Raw genomic sequence first — 15,313 nt, 5'->3', positions numbered from 1 at the left:
GAGAAGGCTGAATGAGAGATAGGGGTAGAGTCCTCTGAGAGAAGGCTGAATGAGAGATTGGGGTAGAGTCCTCTGAGAGAAGGACCTTTTGGTATTTTCTCTATTATTGGGATCGGAAGGGTCCTTTCTCAAAAATATTCCCAAAAAGCTTTCTCAAAAAGGGGTTTGAGTCCTCTGCAAGAGGGCTGCTGAGGGCTGCTGAGCAAGAAGGGTCCATTCTCTATTATAAGGGTTGGCTGATTGGGAGATGTGGGCAGAGTCCTCTTGAGAGATAGGAGTATGAATGGGAGATAGGGGTAGAGTCCTCTGAGAGAAGGCTGAATGAGAGATTGGGGTAGAGTCCTCTGAGAGAAGGACCTTTTGGTATTTTCTCTATTATTGGGATCGGAAGGGTCCTTTCTCAAAAATATTCCCAAAAAGCTTTCTCAAAAAGGGGTTTGAGTCCTCTGCAAGAGGGCTGCTGAGGGCTGCTGAGCAAGAAGGGTCCATTCTCTATTATAAGGGTTGGCTGATTGGGAGATGTGGGCAGAGTCCTCTTGAGAGATAGGAGTATGAATGGGAGATAGGGGTAGAGTCTTCTTAAAGAAGGAAATGTATTAATGTATAAAAGATGGTGTCAGCGAGGATGAGCGTTAGCCGATTAGAAAACTTATTGGGAGATAGTGGTTTGAAAGTAGTGGTTTGGAAGATCGTGACAGCATCGTGGTGTAAACGGGGCTGTTACAGTACTCATCGGACTTATACTGGAAAAGTGAGAGAAGTGCATCTGGGAGAAGATATACAGTGGGGCAAAAAAGTATTTAGTCAGCCACCAATTGTGCAAGTTCACCCACTTAAAAAGATGAGAGAGGCCTGTAATGTTCATCATATGTACACTTCAACTATGACAGACAAAATGAGATTTTTTTTTCCAGAAAATCACATTGTAGGATTTTTTATGAATTTATTTGAAAATTATGGAGGGAAATAAGTATTTGGTCACCAACAAACAAGCAAGATTTATGGCTCTCACAAACCTGTAACTTCTTCTTTAAGAGGCTCATTGAGTGGCTGCTGCCAACACACTGACTCAACTCCAGCCACTTTAATAATGGGAATTGATGGGAAATGATGTAAAATATATCACTAGCCACTTTAAACAATGCTACCTAATATAATGTTTACATACCCTACATTATTCATCTCATATGTATACGTATATACTGTACTCTATATCATCTACTGCATCTTTATGTAATACATGTATCACTAGCCACTTTAACTATGCCACTTTGTTTACATACTCATCTCATATGTATATACTGTACTCGATACCATCTACTGTATCTTGCCTATGCTGCTCTGTACCATCACTCATTCATATATCTTTATGTACATATTCTTTATCCCCTTACACTTGTGTTTATAAGACAGTAGTATTGGAATTGTTAGTTAGATTACTTGTTGGTTATTACTGCATTGTCGGAACTAGAAGCACAAGCATTTCGCTACACTCGCATTAACATCTGCTAACCATGTGTATGTGACAAATAAAATTTGGTTTGATTTGATTTGATAAAATTATATTTGATTTGAGAAACTGAGCTTGTAGAAAACAGCTAGTAGGGGGAGACAAACAACTATAAAGGTAGGTATTCATGCACATGTAACAGGCAAGACTAAAGCCTTGTTCACATTAGCAGTTTGAAATGACTGAAATCCTATTGTTTTGCATATCTGATTTGAATCTGTTCTCATTCCTGCAGTCTGAACAGCCACAAGCCAAATGCGTTGGATATATCGCTATGTGACGTGTCTGAACATCAAATCTGATTTGTTAGCCCTCAAGTTGTTTTTAGACTGTTATTTGGCATATTTTGTTGCTTGCTAGCTACTCTGTTGACAGTTTGATAAGAAAATGTGATAGCTAACTTGTTTTTTAAAGATGCACTATGCAGAAATCACTCACATTTGCTGGTTGCTAAAATTCTAAAAATGTGCCTAATTTCAGTTTATGTGACAAAACGAGTGTAGAGAATCATTGTACCATCTAAACCACAGTGAAATATATTTTCCATATCCAAAAATATAGAATTTTCAGCTGTTTGAAGCTGGTGTATAAAAACGAAAGTAAATGACCCAGTGTCACGCCCTGGTCTAAGTATTTTGTGTTTTTCTTCATTTATTTGGTCAGGCCAGGGTGTGGCATGGGTTTTTGTATGTCGTGTGTTTGTATTGGGATTGTAGCTTAGTGGGGTGTTCTAGATAAGTCTATGGCTGTCTGAAGTGGTTCTCAATCAGAGGCAGGTGTTTATCGTTATCTGTGATTGGGAATCATATTTAGGCAGCCATATTCTTTGAGTGTTTCGTGGGTGATTGTCCTGATGTCCTTATTGTCCTTTTGTACTTATGTCTGTCGTGTACTAGTTTGCACCAGTATTAGGCTGTTTCGGTTTTCGTTATGTTTATTGTTTTTTTGTTGTTTTTGTAATTGATTCGTGTTCACAAATGCTTATTAAACATGGATCGTAATCTACACGCTGCATTTTGGTCCGACTCTCATTCACACATAGAAAGCCGTAACAGAATCACCCACCACAACAGGACCAAGCGGCGTGTCAACAGGCAGGAGCAGCAGGAGAAGCAACAGAGGCAGCAGCAGCAGCAGCAGCAGTGGGAGAGGCTGCATTATTTGGATAAATGGACTTGGGAGGAGATCCTTGACGGAGAAGGACCCTGGGAACAGCCTGGAGAATATCGCCGTCCCAAGGAAGAACTGGAGGCGGAGAAAGCGGAGAGGCGCTGGTATGAGGAGGCAGCACAGCGACGCGGATGGAAGCCCGAGAGTCAGCCCCAAATATGTCTTGGGGGTTGGGAATCACAGGGAGTATGGCGACGCTAGGTAGGAGACCTGTGCCAATTTCCTGTGCTTACCGGGGGGCTAGAGAGACCGGGCAGGCACCGTGTTATGCTGAGGTGTGCACGGTGTCTCCAGTGAGGGTGCATAGCCCGGTGCGGTATATTCCAGCTCCGTGTATCGGCCGGGCTAGAGTGAGCGTCGAGCCAAATGCCATGAAGCCGGCTCTACGCATCTGGTCCCCAGTGCGTCTCCTTGGGCCGGCTTACATGGCACCAGCCTTGCGCACGGTGTCCCCGGTTTGCCTGCATAGCCCAGTGCAGGTTATTCCACTTCGCCGCACTGGCAGAGCGACCGGGAGTATTCAACCAGGTAAGGTTGGGCAGGCTCGGTGCTCAAGAGCTCCAGTGCGCCTGCACAGTCCGGTCTACCCTGTACCACCTCCACGCACCAGCCCTCCGGTGGCAGCTCCCCGCACCAGGCTTCCTGTGCGTGTTCTCGGCCCAGTACCACCAGTGCCAGCACCACGCATCAGGCCTAAAGTGCGCCTCGCCTCTCCAGCCCCGCCAGAGCCTTCCTCCTCTCCTGTGCTGCCGGAGTCTCCCGCCTGTTTAGCGCTGCCAAAGCCTTCCGCCTCTAAAGCGCTGCCGGAGTCTCCCGCCTGTTTAGCGCTGCCAGAGCCTTCCGCCTCTACAGCGCTGCTGGAGTCTCCTGCCTGTTCAGCGCAGCCAGAGCTGCCAGCTTGCATGGAGCAGCCAGAGCTGCCAGTCTGCATGGAGCAGCCAGAGCTGCCAGTCTGCATGGAGCAGCCAGAGCTGCCAGTCTGCATGGAGCAGCCAGAGCTGTCGGTCTGCATGGAGCAGCCAGAGCTGCCAGTATGCATGGAGCAGCAAGAGCTGTCAGTCTGCAAGGAGCTGGCAGTCTGCAAGGAGCTGCCAGTCAGCCAGACTCTTCCAGATCTGCCAGACTCTTCCAGATCTGCCAGTCAGCCAGACTCTTCCAGATCCGCCAGTCAGCCAGACTCTTCCAGATCCGCCAGTCAGCCAGGATCTGCCAGAACCGCCAGCCAGCCAGGATCTGCCAGATCCAACTACCTGCCTGAGCTTCCTCTCAGTGCTGAGCTTCCTATCAGTGCTGAGCTTCCTCTCAGTGCTGAGCTTCCCCTCAGTCCCGAGCTTTCCCTCAGTCCCGAGCTTTCCCTCAGTCCCGAACTACCCCTCAATCCCGAGCTACCCCTCAGTCCCGAGCTACCCCTCAGTCCCGAGCTGCCTCAGTCCCAAGCTGCCCCTCAGTCCCGAGCTGCCCCTCAGTCCCGAGCTGCCCCTCAGTCCAGTGGGGTCCTGGGTGAGGACTACTAGGCCATGGTCGGCGGCGACTATCTAAGGACGCGAGGAGGAGGGACTAAGACTTTGATAGAGTGGGGTCCACGTCCCGCGCCGGAGCCGCCACCGTGGACAGACGCTACTGGACCCTCCCCTATGGGTTTTGGTGTCCGCACTACAACACTACGACCAGAAAGATTCTTTAAAGGACAATGGAAATCTCTGCTGGGCAATCCAGTCTTCCATCTTCGACCCATCTATCGAAGCGCAGCTCAGTGTAAATATATATCTTGATTTTCCTTTTCCAAATGGGTGATTATTAGAATTCATAAGATTCTGTACTTACGGTAGCATAGCTTCTCAAGAACCGATAGAGACCCAATTCTTTTGTTCCTCAGTCTTCTCTCTCTTTCATTCAAACCCAACCCCCTTCCTTTGTGTAACCAGCCGTCATATCAGGTTAGCCCACTAGGGGCTTTTCATGACATTATTAGTAATCAATGTTTGATCCATTCTGTGTGTATATATGTATTTCTGTGATTTGATTAGTTAGTAAATAAATAATTAAGCCAAATTGTACATTGCTGATTCATAACTTGAGCTAGGGTTTGTGCAGATAACCAATAATTTAACAATGTTCAGATGAGACTGATAGAAGTTAAAGAATAATTATTGACTCTGATTGCTATTGATATAAAAGATCTTCAGATCTTTGAGTTTATTCGGAAGACAGCAGCTCTGTAAACACTCTTCCGTGGTACCCCAGGTTATTAACGAGTTAATTGTTGCATGGTTTAATTCAATCACGTAATCAATTAAATGTTAGGTAATCGATTTGATAAAATAGCATGTCACATAATTTAAATATAGTCAGAGACATGACAACTCTCAGACAATGAGAAACAAGATTCTACCGTCTGATGAAACATAGCGTCACGTCTGGAGGAAACCTGGCACCATCCCTATGGTGAAGCATGGTGGTGTGCCAAGCTTGCAGCGTCATACCCAAGAAGATTGTAACCGCTGCCAGAGGTGCAAAGTACTGAGTAAAGTGTCTGAATACTTATGTAAATGTGATATTTCCAGTGTTATGTACATTTTTCAAGGGGTCTATTTTGATTTATATATATATATATATACATAAACTTTAAAGTTTTGCAATATTATATGGCATAGCGTAAAGCATTAAGGCTTGATTGAGCATTATTGCTGTATTGAGAAACTGTATAACCATTGAATTGTAATAATGTGTATAAGACAAAAAACAGAGTGACTTAATGAAAGTTTGAAACGTTGACAACTAGGCCAGATTAATGATCTGGAGAGCAAACGCCTTTGACACTCTCACTGAACAGAAAGTGACCCTGGTTATAGGTTAAAGTGATTGCACTAAAGAATATTTCGTTGTGTGGACAATAATATATTTTTAAGAGAGTCAAAACACATACCAATACTAGTTTCTGAGTGACTACTAGCTGACGAGCATAATAACTAATAGGAGAAGTTATTAGGTATTGATATATACAGAGGTAAAGAAACTTGAAAGTAAGGAAATATAGGAGGAATCCATAACACTTAGAATATTTAAATAGGAGTATATCTATCCAAGTCCTCATACTAGCCCGGAAAATAAGGGAATGACAACGTGAACGAAGGATCAAACCCAACTCACGCGAAGGGCTATTACGAATAAATAGGAAGGTTGGTAGGGCCGCACGGCTAGGCCCTTGTTACACCGAAGTAACTCATGTCCTAAAGTATTCTGCCTAGCCAGAGTATTGCAGGTCTTGGACAAAAGTCAGCACCGTGTCAGGTAGATGGAAGAAAATAAAAAACAACAGTTTCTTTAACTTTTGGGACAACTGGACAAGTTTGGTGCAAGGTAAGCACTTATACCATAGCATGGGTTGGTCACTTCCATAGCAATATATTGAATTTCAATCACCAAAAATGACTTCATTAACTGCCAATCGTGTCCACTTATTGTTGTCATTAATTTGTAAACTTGGAAAAGAGAACAACCTCATAATATAACAAAGTGCTCTAAATAAGTCCAATTTAAGAAAGTGGAATTGCTTTGCAAACCTTCATATAGTCTCTCTGACTAATATTAACCTGAAATTACCAATGAACTCAAACGCCAAAAACTCCCCAGTGTTGTCTACTGTGGTGGCATATTTCTGCTTTACCAAATGAGGAGAGTTACAAACTACACACCAGTCAGAGTTATACTTAAATGACATCTTTAATAATAATAATAATAAGCTTTGCAATAGCATTTGACTTTCAACAATTCACTATTTCTAATGAACCGTTGAGAAGTACCACCAGAAAAGTATTTATAGCCAAGGTACACCCCTCTCAACTGACGAACCACAGATCTTAGGAACAGTTCACAAAGGTTAAGATTTGTATGAAAGATATCTATGAAACATAGCAAACAGTTACTGCTGTGTCAACTGTTCTCATTGTAAAGACCAGTGTCTGGCCCCCTCACTTGAAAAGGGAACCGTCTCTCCCTGGTATGGCATAGAACAGAACCAGTAGCTTCTGTTATCTGGAATGCTCTTCACTCCAAAGACATCGTAAATCTCCTCTGTCCGTGTTATCTCATAGAGGCCCATCCTCAGTGGAAAACACACACAATACTCTATTCTGTCCAATGTAACAACTAATATAATGTAATACAAGCATTATAACATAATCTTGCAATTTTCCACGACACGACCAAATAGCATACAAAATGAATACCCTTGTCAGTTTTAAATCACAAGTGTGTTTGGGAAGCCCGCGATTTGGGGAAGAAAAGCTTTCTATCCCTAACTCTGAGGGCTCGGAATAGACTAGTCGATACAATGTTGCAAGTCCCATATGGCAGTTTTGGGCTGGACAAAGTGATAATTAGATACAATGTTGCTCATCACTCTGCAATAGCTCAAGTCAAGACAGATAGAAAGGGAGGCAGACAGGCGCAAGAGAGAGATGAATGTGATTGAAAGAACCATCATTTTCATCAGGATATATTCTACTGTTTTTATTTGTCGGGTGTAGGCCGATGTATTTTACTTAGTTATTTTAGTATTTTAGTATTTTACTTTGTATTTTACTTAGTTGATGATAGGCCTACTGCTGCCTCCATAAGTTCTATGTTCTCATTTCTTTAGGCCAATGGATCGCAGGGTATCAATGTGTAATTTAGTTTAGTAGTTTAGTAGTTTAGTTTAAAGTTTTAGATTTGTATACGTTTTTATGATTTGTATGATTAACCATGTGACAATGATTTTCAGAAACAAAAACAGTATTATTCAATATTATTATTATTGAAATTCAACTATTCCAATAAAATATAATAATCATAATCATAACTGGCATGCAGATCAGTAGAAATGGTAGGATATACAGTAAACAGTAAACTTCCACAAACCTGAAATTCACTAGCTGGCTATGGTCTTTACTATTACAGCCATTAAACTAATTCTGAAAGCCCGTGCACACACAGGAGATCCCGTGAAAAACGTGTCCCCCTAAGGAAATCAAAGACCCATCCAACTGATTCAGCCTGGGTCTGATTTTTATGGGGATTTTATATTATTTCTCAGAGATCCAGTTGTATGAAGAGGAACAGCGACTATCCCACCATTGGCCTGACAACCTGTTAGGTAACAACACAGAGTTAGACTGAAATCTCTCTCGGAACATAGAGTATGAACAATACAGAGTGAGACTGACCACTCTCAGAACATAGAGTATGAACAACACAGAGTTAGACTGACCACTCTCAGAACATAGAGTATGAACAACACAGAGTTAGACTGACCACTCTCTGAGAACATAGAGTATGAACAACACAGAGTTAGACTGACCTCCGTCTCAGAAAATAGAGTATGAACAACACAGAGTTAGACTGACCTCTCTCTCACAACATAGAGTATGAACAACACAGAGTTAGACTGACCTCTCTCTCACAACATAGAGTATGAACAACACAGAGTTAGACTGACCACTCTCTGAGAACATAGAGTATGAACAACACAGAGTTAGACTGACCTCCGTCTCAGAACATAGAGTATGAGCAACACAGAGTTACACTGACCACTCTCTCAGAACATAGAGTATGGTCAACACAAAGTTAGACTGACCTCTCTCAGAACATAGAGTATGAACAACACAGAGTTAGACTGACCACTCTCAGAACATAGAGTATGAACAACACAGAGTTAGACTGACCACTCTCTGAGAACATAGAGTATGAACAACACAGAGTTAGACTGACCTCTCTCTCAGAACATAGAGTATGAACAACACAGAGTTAGACTGACCTCCGTCTCAGAACATAGAGTATGAACAACACAGAGTTAGACTTACCTCTCTCTCAGAACATAGAGTATGAACAACACAGAGTTAGACTGACCACTCTCAGAACATAGAGTATGAACAACACAGAGTTAGACTGACCTCTCTGTCAGAACATAGAGTATGAACAACACAGAGTAAGACTGACCACTCTCTCAGAACATAGAGTATGAACAACACAGAGTTAGACTGATCTCTCTCTCAGAACATAGAGTATGAAAAACACAGAGTTAGACTGACCTCTCTCTCAGAACATAGAGTATGAGCAACACAGAGTTACACTGACCACTCTCTCAGAACATAGAGTATGGACGACACAAAGTTAGACTGACCTCTCTCAGAACATAGAGTATGAACAACACAGAGTTAGACTGACCTCTCTCTCAGAACATAGAGTATGAACAACACAGAGTTAGACTGACCACTCTCAGAACATAGTGTATGAACAACACAGAGTTAGACTGACCACTCTCTGAGAACATAGAGTATGAACAACACAGAGTTAGACTGACCTCTCTCTCAGAACATAGAGTATGAACAACACAGAGTTAGACTGACCTCTCTCTCACAACATAGAGTATGAACAACACAGAGTTAGACTGACCACTCTCTGAGAACATAGAGTATGAAAAACACAGAGTTAGACTGACCTCTCTCTCACAACATAGAGTATGAACAACACAGAGTTAGACTGACCACTCTCTGAGAACATAGAGTATGAACAACACAGAGTTAGACTGACCTCTCTCTCAGAACATAGAGTATGAACAACACAGAGTTAGACTGACCTCTCTCTCACAACATAGAGTATGAACAACACAGAGTTAGACTGACCACTCTCTGAGAACATAGAGTATGAAAAACACAGAGTTAGACTGACCTCCGTCTCAGAACATAGAGTATGAACAACACAGAGTTAGACTGACCTCTCTCTCACAACATAGAGTATGAACAACACAGAGTTAGACTGACCACTCTCTGAGAACATAGAGTATGAAAAACACAGAGTTAGACTGACCTCTCTCTCAGAACATAGAGTATGAACAACACAGAGTTAGACTGACCTCTCTCTCAGAACATAGAGTATGAACAACACAGAGTTAGACTGACCTCTCTCTCTCAGAACATAGAGTATGAAAAACACAGAGTTAGACTGACCTCTCTCTCAGAACATAGAGTATGAGCAACACAGAGTTACACTGACCACTCTCTCAGAACATAGAGTATGGACGACACAAAGTTAGACTGACCTCTCTCAGAACATAGAGTATGAACAACACAGAGTTAGACTGACCTCTCTCTCAGAACATAGAGTATGAACAACACAGAGTTAGACTGACCACTCTCAGAACATAGTGTATGAACAACACAGAGTTAGACTGACCACTCTCTGAGAACATAGAGTATGAACAACACAGAGTTAGACTGACCTCTCTCTCAGAACATAGAGTATGAACAACACAGAGTTAGACTGACCTCTCTCTCACAACATAGAGTATGAACAACACAGAGTTAGACTGACCACTCTCTGAGAACATAGAGTATGAAAAACACAGAGTTAGACTGACCTCTCTCTCAGAACATAGAGTATGAACAACACAGAGTTAGACTGACCTCTCTCTCACAACATAGAGTATGAACAACACAGAGTTAGACTGACCACTCTCTGAGAACATAGAGTTTGAACAACACAGAGTAAGACTGACCACTCTCTCAGAACATAGAGTATGAACAACACAGAGTTAGACTTACCTCTCTATCAGAACATAGAGTATGAACAACACAGAGTTAGACTGACCACTCTCAGAACATAGAGTATGAACAACACAGAGTTAGACTGACCACTCTCTGAGAACATAGAGTATGAACAACACAGAGTTAGACTGACCTCTCTCAGAACATAGAGTATCGACGACACAGAGTTAGACTGATCACTCTCAGAACATAGTGTATGAACAACACAGAGTTAGACTGACCACTCTCTGAGAACATAGAGTATGAACAACACAGAGTTAGAACTGACCACTCTCTCAGAACATAGAGTTTAAACAACACAGAGTTAGACTGACTCTCTCTCAGAACATAGAGTATGAACAACACAGAGTTAGACTGACCTCCTCTCAGAACATAGAGTATGAACAACACAGAGTTAGACTTACCTCTCTCTCAGAACATAGAGTATGAACAACACAGAGTTAGACTGACCTCTCTCAGAACATAGAGTATGAACAACACAGAGTTAGACTGACCACTCTCTGAGAACATAGAGTATGAACAACACAGAGTTAGACTGACCACTCTCTCAGAACATAGAGTATGAACAACACAGAGTTAGACTGACCTCTCTGTCAGAACATAGAGTATGAACAACACAGAGTAAGACTGACCACTCTCTCAGAACATAGAGTATGAACAACACAGAGTTAGACTGACCTCCGTCTCAGAACATAGAGTATGAACAACACAGAGTTAGACTGACCACTCTCTGAGAACATAGAGTATGAACAACACAGAGTTAGACTGACCTCCGTCTCAGAACATAGAGTATGAGCAACACAGAGTTACACTGACCACTCTCAGAACATAGAGTATGAACAACACAGAGTTAGACTGAACACTCTCTGAGAACATAGAGTATGAACAACACAGAGTTAGACTGACCTCTCTCTCACAACATAGAGTATGAACAACACAGAGTTAGACTGACCTCTCTCTCACAACATAGAGTATGAACAACACAGAGTTAGACTGACCACTCTCTGAGAACATAGAGTATGAACAACACAGAGTTAGACTGACCTCTCTCTCAGAACATAGAGTATGAACAACACAGAGTTAGACTGACCTCTCTCTCAGAACATAGAGTATGAACAACACAGAGTTAGACTGACCTCTCTCTCACAACATAGAGTATGAACAACACAGAGTTAGACTGACCTCTCTCTCACAACATAGAGTATGAACAACACAGAGTTAGACTGACCACTCTCTGAGAACATAGAGTATGAACAACACAGAGTTAGACTGACCTCTCTCTCAGAACATAGAGTATGAACAACACAGAGTTAGACTGACCTCTCTCTCAGAACATAGAGTATGAACAACACAGAGTTAGACTGACCACTCTCTCAGAACATAGAGTTTAAACAACACAGAGTTAGACTGACCTCTCTCTCAGAACATAGAGTATGAACAACACAGAGTTAGACTGACCTCTCTCTCAGAACATAGAGTATGAACAACACAGAGTTAGACTGACCTCTCTCTCACAACATAGAGTATGAACAACACAGAGTTAGACTGACCACTCTCTGAGAACATGGAGTATGAACAACACAGAGTTAGACTGACCTCCGTCTCAGAACATAGAGTATGAGCAACACAGAGTTACACTGACCACTCTCAGAACATAGAGTATGAACAACACAGAGTTAGACTGACCTCTCTCTCAGAACATAGAGTATCGACGACACAGTGTTAGACTGACCACTCTCAGAACATAGAGTATGAACAACACAGAGTTAGACTGACCTCTCTCTCAGAACATAGAATATGAACAACACAGAGTTAGACTGATCACTCTCAGAACATAGTGTATGAACAACATAGAGTTAGACTGACCACTCTCTGAGAACATAGAGTTTGAACAACACAGAGTAAGACTGACCACTCTCTCAGAACATAGAGTATGAACAACACAGAGTTAGACTTACCTCTCTATCAGAACATAGAGTATGAACAACACAGAGTTAGACTGACCACTCTCAGAACATAGAGTATGAACAACACAGAGTTAGACTGACCACTCTCTGAGAACATAGAGTATGAACAACACAGAGTTAGACTGACCTCTCTCTCAGAACATAGAGTATCGACGACACAGAGTTAGACTGATCACTCTCAGAACATAGTGTATGAACAACACAGAGTTAGACTGACCACTCTCTGAGAACATAGAGTATGAACAACACAGAGTTAGACTGACCACTCTCTCAGAACATAGAGTTTAAACAACACAGAGTTAGACTGATCTCTCTCTCAGAACATAGAGTATGAACAACACAGAGTTAGACTGACCTCCGTCTCAGAACATAGAGTATGAACAACACAGAGTTAGACTTACCTCTCTCAGAACATAGAGTATGAACAACACAGAGTTAGACTGACCACTCTCAGAACATAGAGTATGAACAACACAGAGTTAGACTGACCACTCTCAGAACATAGAGTATGAACAACACAGAGTTAGACTGACCTCTCTCTCAGAACATAGAGTATGAACAACACAGAGTTAGACTGACCACTCTCTGAGAACATAGAGTATGAACAACACAGAGTTAGACTGACCACTCTCTCAGAACATAGAGTATGAACAACACAGAGTTAGACTGACCTCTCTGTCAGAACATAGAGTATGAACAACACAGAGTAAGACTGACCACTCTCTCAGAACATAGAGTATGAACAACACAGAGTTAGACTGACCTCCGTCTCAGAACATAGAGTATGAACAACACAGAGTTAGACTGACCTCTCTCTCAGAACATAGAGTATGAACAACACAGAGTTAGACTGATCTCTCTCTCACAACATAGAGTATGAACAACACAGAGTTAGACTGACCTCCGTCTCAGAACATAGAGTATGAGCAACACAGAGTTACACTGACCACTCTCAGAACATAGAGTATGAACAACACAGAGTTAGACTGACCTCTCTCTCAGAACATAGAGTATCGACGACACAGTGTTAGACTGACCACTCTCAGAACATAGAGTATGAACAACACAGAGTTAGACTGACCTCTCTCTCAGAACATAGAATATGAACAACACAGAGTTAGACTGATCACTCTCAGAACATAGTGTATGAACAACATAGAGTTAGACTGACCACTCTCTGAGAACATAGAGTTTGAACAACACAGAGTAAGACTGACCACTCTCTCAGAACATAGAGTATGAACAACACAGAGTTAGACTTACCTCTCTATCAGAACATAGAGTATGAACAACACAGAGTTAGACTGACCACTCTCAGAACATAGAGTATGAACAACACAGCGTTAGACTGACCACTCTCTGAGAACATAGAGTATGAACAACACAGAGTTAGACTGACCTCTCTCAGAACATAGAGTATCGACGACACAGAGTTAGACTGATCACTCTCAGAACATAGTGTATGAACAACACAGAGTTAGACTGACCACTCTCTGAGAACATAGAGTATGAACAACACAGAGTTAGACTGACCACTCTCTCAGAACATAGAGTTTAAACAACACAGAGTTAGACTGATCTCTCTCTCAGAACATAGAGTATGAACAACACAGAGTTAGACTGACCTCCGTCTCAGAACATAGAGTATGAACAACACAGAGTTAGACTTACCTCTCTCTCAGAACATAGAGTATGAACAACACAGAGTTAGACTGACCACTCTCAGAACATAGAGTATGAACAACACAGAGTTAGACTGACCACTCTCAGAACATAGAGTATGAACAACACAGAGTTAGACTGACCACTCTCTCAGAACATAGAGTATGGTCGACACAAAGTTTAGACTGACCTCTCTCAGAACATAGAGTATGAACAACACAGAGTTAGACTGATCACTCTCAGAACATAGTGTATGAACAACACAGAGTTAGACTGACCACTCTCTGAGAACATAGAGTATGAACAACACAGATTTAGACTGACCACTCTCAGAACATAGAGTATGAACAACACAGAGTTAGACTGACCACTCTCTGAGAACATAGAGTATGAACAGCACAGAGTTAGACTGACCTCTCTCTCAGAACATAGAGTATGAACAACACAGAGTTAGACTGACCTCTCTCTCACAACATAGAGTATGAACAACACAGAGTTAGACTGACCTCTCTCTCAGAACATAGAGTATGAACAACACAGAGTTAGACTGACCTCTCTCTCACAACATAGAGTATGAACAACACAGAGTTAGACTGACCACTCTCTGAGAACATAGAGTATGAACAACACAGAGTTAGACTGACCTCTCTCTCAGAACATAGAGTATCGACGACACAGAGTTAGACTGATCACTCTCAGAACATAGTGTATGAACAACACAGAGTTAGACTGACCACTCTCTGAGAACATAGAGTATGAACAACACAGAGTTAGACTGACCACTCTCTCAGAACATAGAGTTTAAACAACACAGAGTTAGACTGATCTCTCTCTCAGAACATAGAGTATGAACAACACAGAGTTAGACTGACCTCCGTCTCAGAACATAGAGTATGAACAACACAGAGTTAGATTTACCTCTCTCTCAGAACATAGAGTATGAACAACACAGAGTTAGACTGACCACTCTCAGAACATAGAGTATGAACAACACAGAGTTAGACTGACCACTCTCAGAACATAGAGTATGAACAACACAGAGTTAGACTGACCTCTCTCTCAGAACATAGAGTATGAACAACACAGAGTTAGACTGACCTCTCTCTCAGAACATAGAGTATGAACAACACAGAGTTAGACTGACCTCTCTCTCACAACATAGAGTATGAACAACACAGAGTTAGACTGACCACTCTCTGAGAACATAGAGTATGAACAACACAGAGTTAGACTGACCACTCTCTCACAACATAGAGTATGAGCAACACAGAGTTACACTGACCACTCTCTCACTCTCTCAGAACATAGAGTATGAACAACACAGAGTTAGACTGACCTCCGTCTCAGAACATAGAGTATGAACAACACAGAGTTAGACTGACCACTCTCTGAGAACATAGAGTATGAACAACACGGAG

This window comes from Oncorhynchus masou, unplaced genomic scaffold, assembly GCF_036934945.1.
Source record: "Oncorhynchus masou masou isolate Uvic2021 unplaced genomic scaffold, UVic_Omas_1.1 unplaced_scaffold_1463, whole genome shotgun sequence".
NCBI classification, from domain to species: Eukaryota; Metazoa; Chordata; class Actinopteri; order Salmoniformes; family Salmonidae; genus Oncorhynchus; species Oncorhynchus masou.
The sequence above is the reverse complement of the archived record's forward strand: the minus strand, read 5'-3'. Positions refer to the sequence as shown.